This window comes from Oncorhynchus clarkii, chromosome 2, assembly GCF_045791955.1.
Source record: "Oncorhynchus clarkii lewisi isolate Uvic-CL-2024 chromosome 2, UVic_Ocla_1.0, whole genome shotgun sequence".
Taxonomy (NCBI): Eukaryota; Metazoa; Chordata; class Actinopteri; order Salmoniformes; family Salmonidae; genus Oncorhynchus; species Oncorhynchus clarkii.
The window spans coordinates 28,368,294-28,378,245 of record NC_092148.1 but is presented as its reverse complement, the minus strand read 5'-3'; positions in this window follow the sequence as shown (position 1 = coordinate 28,378,245).

Sequence of the window (9,952 nt, the reverse complement as noted above, 5' to 3'; positions counted from 1 at the left end):
CCCTGTAATCCTAGATTCAGATCATTCAGGAGAGAAAAACATCATCCAGATAGGTGTGAGAAACTCGTCATCATGCAAGCGGTCAGACAAGTGAAAATTATGGTCAGTAAAAAAAAAACATGTCAATACTTTGCCCCTTGATAACCAGCGCACTTCTGTATGTTGTAAAAGTGTTAAATGGTCGCTGCCTATATCATTACGTAATGCAGAAAATACACGAGACTTCAGGGGCCTTGCTTTAACAAAGTGAACCATTTTCACTGTAGTGTCCAAAACCTCTTTCAGGCTGTCAGGCATTCCCTTGGCAGCAAGAGCATCTCGGTGGATGCTGCAGTGTACCCAAGTGGTGTGGGGACAACTGTTTGCACACAGTTTACCACTCCACTATGTTTCCATGTCACGGCTTTTGCACCATCAGTACAGATACCAACACATCTTGACCACCAAAGTCCATTTGATGTCACAAAGCTGTCCAGTACTTTAAAAAGATCCTCCCATGGTTTCCTGGTTTCCAGTGGTTTGCAGAAGAGGATGTCTTCCTTAATTGACCCCCCATAAACGTAACGGACATATACCAGGAGCTGTGCCAGGCCCGCCACATCTGTTGACTCATCCAGCTGTAACGCATAGAATTCACTGGCTTGTATCCGAAGCAGTAATTGTTTCAAAACATCTCCTGCCATGTCACTGATGCGTCATGAAACAGTGTTGTTTGATGAAGACATTGTCTGTATAGGTTTATGGCCTTTTCCCCCAGCATTGTCCAAGCCATATCCACGGCAGCAGGAAGAATTAAGTCCTCCACAATAGTGTGGGGCTTGCCTGTCCTAGCCACTCGGTAGCTCACCATATAAGACTCTTCTAGCCCCTTCTTATTAATAGTATCTGTTGCTTTTATACACGTCTTACTACTCGAAAGTCGTCTTGATTCTCACTCAAAAAACCCTGTGGCTTATTTTTCAAATTGTCATGTTTCGTTTCTAAATGTCTGCGCAAGAGTGAAGGTTTCCTGCGAGAGAGCAACAGTTAATGTGATTGGATGCTAATTATTTGACTAGGCTACCTGTGTTTGACATTGTGTTGTTATTACGCTGAACTCTAGATGGTTTAATTTAATTTTTGGCAGTGAAACAAGGCTACTCAGGCGAGAAAAAAACCTCACCCAAATGTATTTTTTATTTGGTGTACCCCCGACGGCATTGCGCGTACCCCAGTTTGGGAGTACCTGCTCTAGGGCAATGGTGTCTAGGTGGAATTTGTTTTTGTGGTCCTGGCAACTGGAACTTTTTTGGAACACCATTATTTTTGTCTTACTGAGATTTACTGTCAGGCCCCAGGTCTGACAGAATCTGTGCAGAAGATCTCTCTCTCTCTCTCTCTCTCTTCTCTTGTAGACTTGCCATTCTACTTTTTGCCTTCTGTATCCTCCTTTTCCCCCCACCCTTCTTGTTCCTCACTAGATCCTGTGTCTCTTTTAAAACCTTCCTTTCTAATTCCATTTTTGTCTTCCCTCGTTCAATGGCTTCCAGTTATTTCAATCTTGATTGTGTCATTATCTCTCTCGATCATTTCTTTGTTCTTTCTTATTTCCCACTTTGTGCCTCCCTTTTAATATTCTCTCTTTCTATCTTAGCCCTCTCTTTTACTATCTCAGCTCTCTATTTTACTATCTCAGCTCTCTCTTTTACTCTCAGCCATCACTTTTTCTATATAGGCTTTCTTTTTTCCTATCTCAGACCATTTTTTCTTCAACTGTTCCTCGTTATCCTCCAACCACCATTTCTCTTCCTGGATCTCATGTCGAGGGCATCTCCCCTCATGTATGGTCTTGAAGTGTATCTCCTTATTTCTGACCATATCCTTTCCCTCTTTCTCTCTTTTCTTTCTCCATTTCTCCATCTGGTTTGAGTGTGGCAAGAACTGCAACACTGCTGGGGTTTTCACACAACAGTTTGCACCGTTTATCAAGAATGGTCCACCACCAAAAGGACATCCAGTCAACTTGACACAACTGTAGAAAGTATTGGAGTCACCACTTACACCTTGTAGTCCATGCCTCGAAGAATTTAGGCTGTTCTGAAGGCAAAACGGGGTGCAACTCAATATTAGAAAGGTGTTCCTAATGTTTTGTAAACAGTAACAATAAGCAACAGTAACAGTAACAGTAACAATATAATAGAATATAACAGAATAAAATACAACATATATTTTTCCCACACAACTTGTGGAAAAAGTGATTGTTTCAAACAGTGCCCAAGCCCATGCTTTTTTGATTGCACTTTTCAGCTCTTTCCTACCCTCACTCTGCTTTGCTAGGGAGCAGGCGTAGGGTCTTGCCTTCATAGAAAATAATAGCAATCCTATTTCCAAAAGCATGTCTCCAACCACCATTTCTCTTCCTGGATCTCATGTCGAGGGCATCTCCCCTCATGTATGGTCTTGAAGTGTATCTCCTTATTTCTGACCATATCCTTTCCCTCTTTCTCTCTTTTCTTTCTCCATTTCTCCATCTGGTTTGAGTGTGGCAAGAACTGCAACACTGCTGGGGTTTTCACACAACAGTTTGCAATGTTTATCAAGAATGGTCCACCACCAAAAGGACATCCAGTCAACTTGACACAACTGTAGAAAGTATTGGAGTCACCACTTACACCTTGTAGTCCATGCCTCGAAGAATTTAGGCTGTTCTGAAGGCAAAACGGGGTGCAACTCAATATTAGAAAGGTGTTCCTAATGTTTTGTAAACAGTAACAATAAGCAACAGTAACAGTAACAGTAACAATATAATAGAATATAACAGAATAAAATACAACATATATTTTTCCCACACAACTTGTGGAAAAAGTGATTGTTTCAAACAGTGCCCAAGCCCATGCTTTTTTGATTGCACTTTTCAGCTCTTTCCTACCCTCACTCTGCTTTGCTAGGGAGCAGGCGTAGGGTCTTGCCTTCATAGAAAATAATAGCAATCCTATTTCCAAAAGCATGTCTCGTTCATATTTCACCATCTCCATAGGCTTTGGGAGTTGCTATACACGATAGAGCAAAAATAATAGGCCTACACTTGATTTGGGCTACATTATTGCTTACTAAATGTTTCTGATCAGTGATAGATGAGCAAACCAATAGATGAGCTATACCACCTCCCCTTGTTTGCACAGCCAGAAACCAATTAATCAAATAGCCTATAGGCCTGGAGATGGAGATTCAGTGAAACAAAATCACATTGATTATCATGCGTGTCAGTGAAGTCACAGGCTTTTGGTCGGGAGTAGGCCTAGGCTACTAAGACACTGTGAGTGAAGAGCGAAATAATCCACTTGTTAAACTAACTATAATGAACATATAGAAATTGTTGCATGTTGCGTTTAATATTTTACTGAGTTACAGTTCATATAAGGAAATCAGTCAATTTAAATAAATTCATTAGGCCCTATGGATTTAATATGACTGGGAATACCGATATGCATCTGTTGGTCACATATGCCTTCAAAAAAAAAAGTAGGGGCGTGGATCATAAAACCAGGCAAATGTGACCCTCATTTGCCTCATGCAGCGTGACACATCTCTTTCTGCATAGAGCTGATCAGGCTGGTGATTGTGGTCCTGTGGAATGTTGTCCCACTCCTCTTCAATGGCTGCTGGATATTGGCGGAAACTGGAACACGCTGTCATTCAACGTTGATCCAGAGCATCCCAAACATGCTCAACGGGTGACATGTTTGGTGAGTATGCAGGGCATTGAAGAACTGGGACATTTTCAGCTTCTAGGAATGTGTGTACAGATCATTGCAACATAGGACCGTGAATTATCTTGCTGAAACATGTGGTGATGGCGACGGATAAATTGCACGACAATGAGCCTCAAGATCTCATCACTGTATCTCTGTGGATTCAAATTGCCATTGATAAAATGCAATTGTGTTTGTTGTCCATAGCTTATGCCTGCCCATACCATAACCCCACCGCCACCATGGGGCACTCTATTCACGCTGTTGACATCAGCAAACTGCTCGCCCACATGACGCCATACACATTGTCTACGGTTGTGATGCCGGTTGGACGTACTGCCAAATTCTCTAAAACGATGTTGGAGGTGGCTTATGGTAGGTAATAGCTCTGGTGGACATTTCTGGAGTCAGAATACCAATTGCACGCTCCCTCAAAACTTGAGACATCTGTGGCATTGTGTGTGTGACAAAACTGTGCATTTTTGAGTGGCCTTTTATTGTCCCCAGCAAAAGGTGCATCTGTGTAATGATGTTGTCTTATCATCTTCTTGATATGCTACACCTGTCAGGTGGATGGATTATCTTGTCAAAGTAAAAAATACTCACTAACAGGGATGTAAAGAAACTTGCGCACAAAATTGGAGAAAAATAAGCATTTTGTGGATATGGAACATTTCTGGGATCTTTTATTTCAGCTCAACACTACATGTTGCATTTATATTTTTGTTCAGTGTACATAACATGTCAAAATGTTGTAATAAATGAGCTAACTAGACAAGAGGATCATGGGCAGCACTCACTTCAACTCCATTTTCACAGCCTATTTGTAGCCTACCCAATGTCCAAACGGAGATTCTGGTTAAACAAAAATCTGACATTTATTGATTTATCAAGAGGATTCCCCACGCTTGTCTCAAAGCAGAGCCATGGCACTGTCCCAATCAAAATGGTACTTAAATTGTGGTCTAGTTGACCGCATGCTTTTGCTTCAAATGTATTACAATGATTGGATGACTTTGGAAGTGTCAGTAAGCAACAATTTCATTCATGCCTTCAATTGCAATAGCCTACTTTATTACAATACTTTCGTCATTCAGTGATATTTATTCACACAGTAATTATTTATGGATGCATTCGGTTGTGGTTAAGAAAAGTGTATACTTAGTGGTGGACTATGCGAAGAGACATGCCTTGCAAAGTTAAGAACTGGCAGGAGGATGGTTAACAGGCCACTACAACAACCATCAAGAGTTTAAGAGCATAGTGCAAAGCTGCCTCGGCCTTACATGCTGACCAAACCGAGTGCAAAGGCGCACAAATTGATTTTGTTCACCCACACCAGACGGGATCAGGACACGCAAAGGAAACTCTGAACCAATTATATTAATTTGGGGACAGGTCAAAAAGCATTAAACATTTATGGCAATTTAGCTAGCTAGCTTACTGTTGCTATCTAATTTGTCCTATTTAGCTAGCTTACTGTTGCTTTCTAATTTGTCCTGGGATATAAATATTGGGTTGTTATTTTACCTGAAAGGCACGAGTAAATCCTCTACTTCGACAATTAATCCAGAGAAAACGGTAAACCGAATGTGTTTCTGTCATCTCTCCTCCTTCCTTCAGGCTTCTTTTTCTTCTTTGGACTTTATATGGCTGTTGGCAACCACCTTTATGGTGCATTACCACAAAGATAAACTGAGTGTGGACCTCAGTTCATCTTTCAATCACCCACGTGTGTATATGCTCCTAAAAACAAATGTGTCACTGGTGTAGAGAGGGGTAGGCAGTCGCAGGTTTAGAAATACTGAATTTATTTAAGCACCATATATCAAAGCATGACGAAACCCAAACACTCTTGTGCTCAAAATATATCTTCATAAACAAAAAGGCACAGGGCGAACCCAAAGTGCAAAATATAAAGTACTCAGGAAATAGGAGAGATTCCTCTCTAGAAAACAATTAACATTTACAATGACCGACAAAGACAAATGGCAGAGGGAGTATATATACAGTGATAGAGTGGGGATTGGAACCAGATGTGTGTAATGACAAGACAAGTCTGGGGTTGATGAGTAAAGGGCATTTGCCAGCAGTAGGTTCGGCAGCAGCTAAACTCAGCAAAAAAAGAAACGTCCCTTTTTCAGGACCATGTCTTACAAAGATTATTCGTAAATATCCAAATAACTTCACAGATCTTCATTGTAAAGGGTTTAAACACTGTTTCCCATGCTTGTTCAGTGAACCATAAACAATTAATGAACATGCACCTGTGGAACGGTCGTTAAGAAACTAACAGCTTACAGACAGTAGGCAATTAATGTCACAGTTATGAAAACTTAGGACACTAAAGAGGCCTTTCTACTGACTCTGAAAAACACCAAAAGAAAGATGCCCAGGGTCCCTGCTCATCTGCGTGAACGTGCCTTAGGCATGCTGCAAGGGAGGCATGAGGACTGCAGATGTGGCCAGGGCAATAAATTGCAATGTCCGTACTGTGGGATGCTTAAGATAGCGCTACAGGGAGACAGGGCAGACAGCTGATCGTCCTCACAGTGGCATATCACGTGTAACACCACCTGCACAGTATCGGTAAATCTGAACATCACACCTACGGGACAGGTAAAGGATGGCAACAACAACTGCCTGAGTTACACCAGGAACGCACAATCCCTCCATCAGTGCTCAGACTGTCCGCAATAGGCTGAGAGAGGTTGGACTGAGGGCTTGTAGGCCTGTTGTAAGGCAGGTCCACACCAGATATCACCGGCAACAACATCGCCTATGGGCACAAACCCAACATCACTGGACTGAGCGTTACACCGAGGTCTGTACTCTGCAGGCCTGTACTCTGCAGCGGGATCGATGTGGAGGGCCCGTCATGGTCTCGGGCGGTGTGTCACAGCATCATCGGACTGAGCTTGTTGTCATTGCAGGCAATCTCAACGCTGTGCGTTACAGGGAAGACATCCTCCTCCCTCATGTGGTACCCTTCCTGCAAGGCTCATCCTGACATGACCCTCCAGCATGACAATGCCACCAGCCATACTGCTTGTTCTGTGCGTGATTTCCTGCAAGACAGAAAAGTCAGTGTTCTACCATGGCCAGCGAAGAGCCTGGATCACAATCCCATTGAGCACATCTGGAACCTGTTGGATCGGAGGGTGAGGGCTAGGGCCATTCCCCCCCGAAATATCTAGGAACTTGCAGGTGCCTTGGTGGAAGAGTGGGGTAACATCTCAAAGCAAGAACTGGCAAATCTGTTGCAGTCCATGAGGAGGAGATGCACTGCAGTACTTAATGCTGCTGATGGCCACACCAGATACTGACTGTTACTTTTGATTTTGACCCCCATTTATTCAGGGCCACATTCTTCCATTTCTGTTAGTCACATGTCTGTGGAACTTGTTCAGTTTATGTCTCAGTTGTTGAATCTTGTTATGTACATACAAATATTTACACATGTTAAGTTTGCTGAAAATAAGCACAGTTGACAGTGAGAGTACATTTCTTTTTTTGCTTAGTTTAGAAGGCCGGCAACAACGAACGCCTGAGCTGGACAGAAAGGGGAGCCAAAGCGAAGGCTGGTGTGCCAGTACACGCTGGCAGAAACGCAGCCCACTCCCCCGACCAGTCCTGACAGTAACTACGAAGGTACGTACCCAGTTCCTGATTTAACCTTTCCACCTGCCCATTTGATTGGGGACGGTACCCGGAGGTGAGGCTGATCGTGACTCCCAGTCATTCCATGAAGGCCTTCCAGACATGGGAGGTGAACTGAGGACCACGGTCAGACACGATGTCCTCCGGGATCCCGTAGTGCCAGAAGACGTGAGAGAAGAGAGCCTCCGTGGTTTGCAGGACCGTAGGGAGGCCAGGCAGAAGAATCAAATGACAGGCTTTGGAAAACCGGTCCACAACGACCAGGATGGTGGTGTGTCCTTCTGAGGGGGGAAGATCTGTGACAAAGTCCACGGAGAGTTGGGGACCAGGGTCATTGTGGAACCGGCAGCGGGTGGGGTTTGCGATTGGGAAGGTGTCTAGGTGTCTTGCTCTGTGCGCAGGTGGAGCAGGAAGAGACGTAAACCCGGACTTCCCAGGCCAAGGTGGGCCACCAGTACCAGAGAGACTGTCGATAGTCCGGGCTATACCCGAGTGCCCCGACACAGGTGATGTGTGGCCCCAGGTGAGGAGACGGTCCCGCACATCAGAGGGCAAGTAGATATGCCCCTTGGGACAGTGGGCAGGTGAGGGCTCCTGTCGCAGGGCTCGACGGATGTCCGTGTCCACATGACAGGAGCCACAATGCGGGAGAGGGGAATAACGGGTGTCACTTTCTCCCTCCGATCCTCTGTGTCATGCACCCGGGACAACGCATCGGCCTTAACGTTCTTTGATCCCAGCCTGCAGGAGGGTAAAGTCAAACCTGGTGAAGAATAGGGCCCACCTGGCCTGATGCGGGTTCAGCCTCGTCGCTGCTTGAATGTACTCCAAGTTCCTGTGGTTCGTCCAGACAAGGAAAGGGTGTTTAGCACCCTCCAGCCAGTGCCCCCATTTTTTCAGCGCCTTCTTGACGGGCAACAACTCACGATTGCCCACGTCGTAATTCCACTCTGCGGGAGACAGCTCCATGAGTAGATGGAGTTTAGCTGGCGATCCAGTGCGTTGGGAGAGAACAGCCCCTACTTCAACCTCGGAGGCGTCCACCTCCATGATGAAAGGCAGAGACAGGTACAGGTTTAGAAGGCCGGCAACGCCTACCGCGTGAGCTGGACATAAGGGGGAGCCAAAGCGGAGGCTGGTGAGATGGCATGCTCCTAAAAAATCAATGAGGAGATGGGAGGACTTGCAGCGGCTGATGAGAGCAGTGTGGGTGCAATGATTGAATAACATGTATGTGCAAATGTATTATGTAACGCTCGCCAGTATGTTACATAAATGTTTAATGCTTTTTGCCTGTCCCCAAATTAATATAATTGTTTCAGAGTTTGTTTTGATATTTCAACCTGGGTGTCCTGATCGCATCTGGTGTGGGTAAAACCAAATCAATTTGCGCGGTTTGGTCAGCAAGTAATGCTACAGAGTCGTTTCATAGGCGTATTGGCTCTGATTTGACCATTTTACATTTACTATAGGCCTATACAGTATGTTCGAGAAACACACGTGGATTTTGCATGGGATGAAAACAGCACATTAAATCATCGTTGCCATCACAACAACATCCGCATACCTCTCCGATCCTCCCTCTCCATCCCACTGCTGCAATACACTACTCCTCCCATTCACCTCACTCCCCAACCTCTCTTAGCGCTCCCGGTCCCAAAGAGTGATATAGCCTAAATAGGCTGCAGCCTTCCGAAGACCATGTAATTTCGCAGACTCATCCGTTTTCTCCTCGGCGCTCAGGTCGCCTATTCAATAGCAAATTATGTTGAAAAATAGCCTGTTCGTAGGCCTACTGTGGATATTATTTGAAAGTGCCTAGAATGGGATTTTTCGCTTTTTATTTGTAAAACTCTGTGCCACGTTTTACTCGCCGCAGCAGATCTCTCAAACGCACGGACTTGCCTGGGAGGCAACAGTCGTCCGAAAACCTTGGAGTAGACGCAATGGAGAAAGAATCTAAAGAGGAACACATGGGGAAAGAAAATAAGGAATAGGAGGGTACCGTACATAACGACAGATATTGCTCATAAGCGCAGCATATCTTTTTAAAATGTGAAGTGGCCAGAATCAGAGAAAGTCACGAATTTTATTCGGTTTTTAATGAGGCATTTTGATTAATTAATTTTGTGCTTTGTATAGTCATATCCAATAATATACCGGAATGTAGCTTTGCAGGGTATGTGTATGACCACTGCTATAATAACAAATGGTAAAACGCTAGATAAGTCAATAAGGCCTATTGTAAAGTTATTTCTACATGCCTTCTTGGCCACTATCACTCTTAATTGTTGTGTATGGAATGACCTGTTATCCTGACCAAAAGGGTTCAGTGTTACCATGCAGGAGTGTATTGGTATGAACAAGAACAAACATGTAAGCACTAAGAAGGCCTACTGTAAGTCCTCTGGATAAGCGCATCTGCTAAATGACAAAAATGTCAAGTAAAAACCTAAATTATCATAAGTGTTGTGGAATGATGTTTATTTTTGCAAATATAACACTTTCTTATGTTGAATGGTGCATTGCATCTCTCAAACTCATTGCACAATTATCTGTCT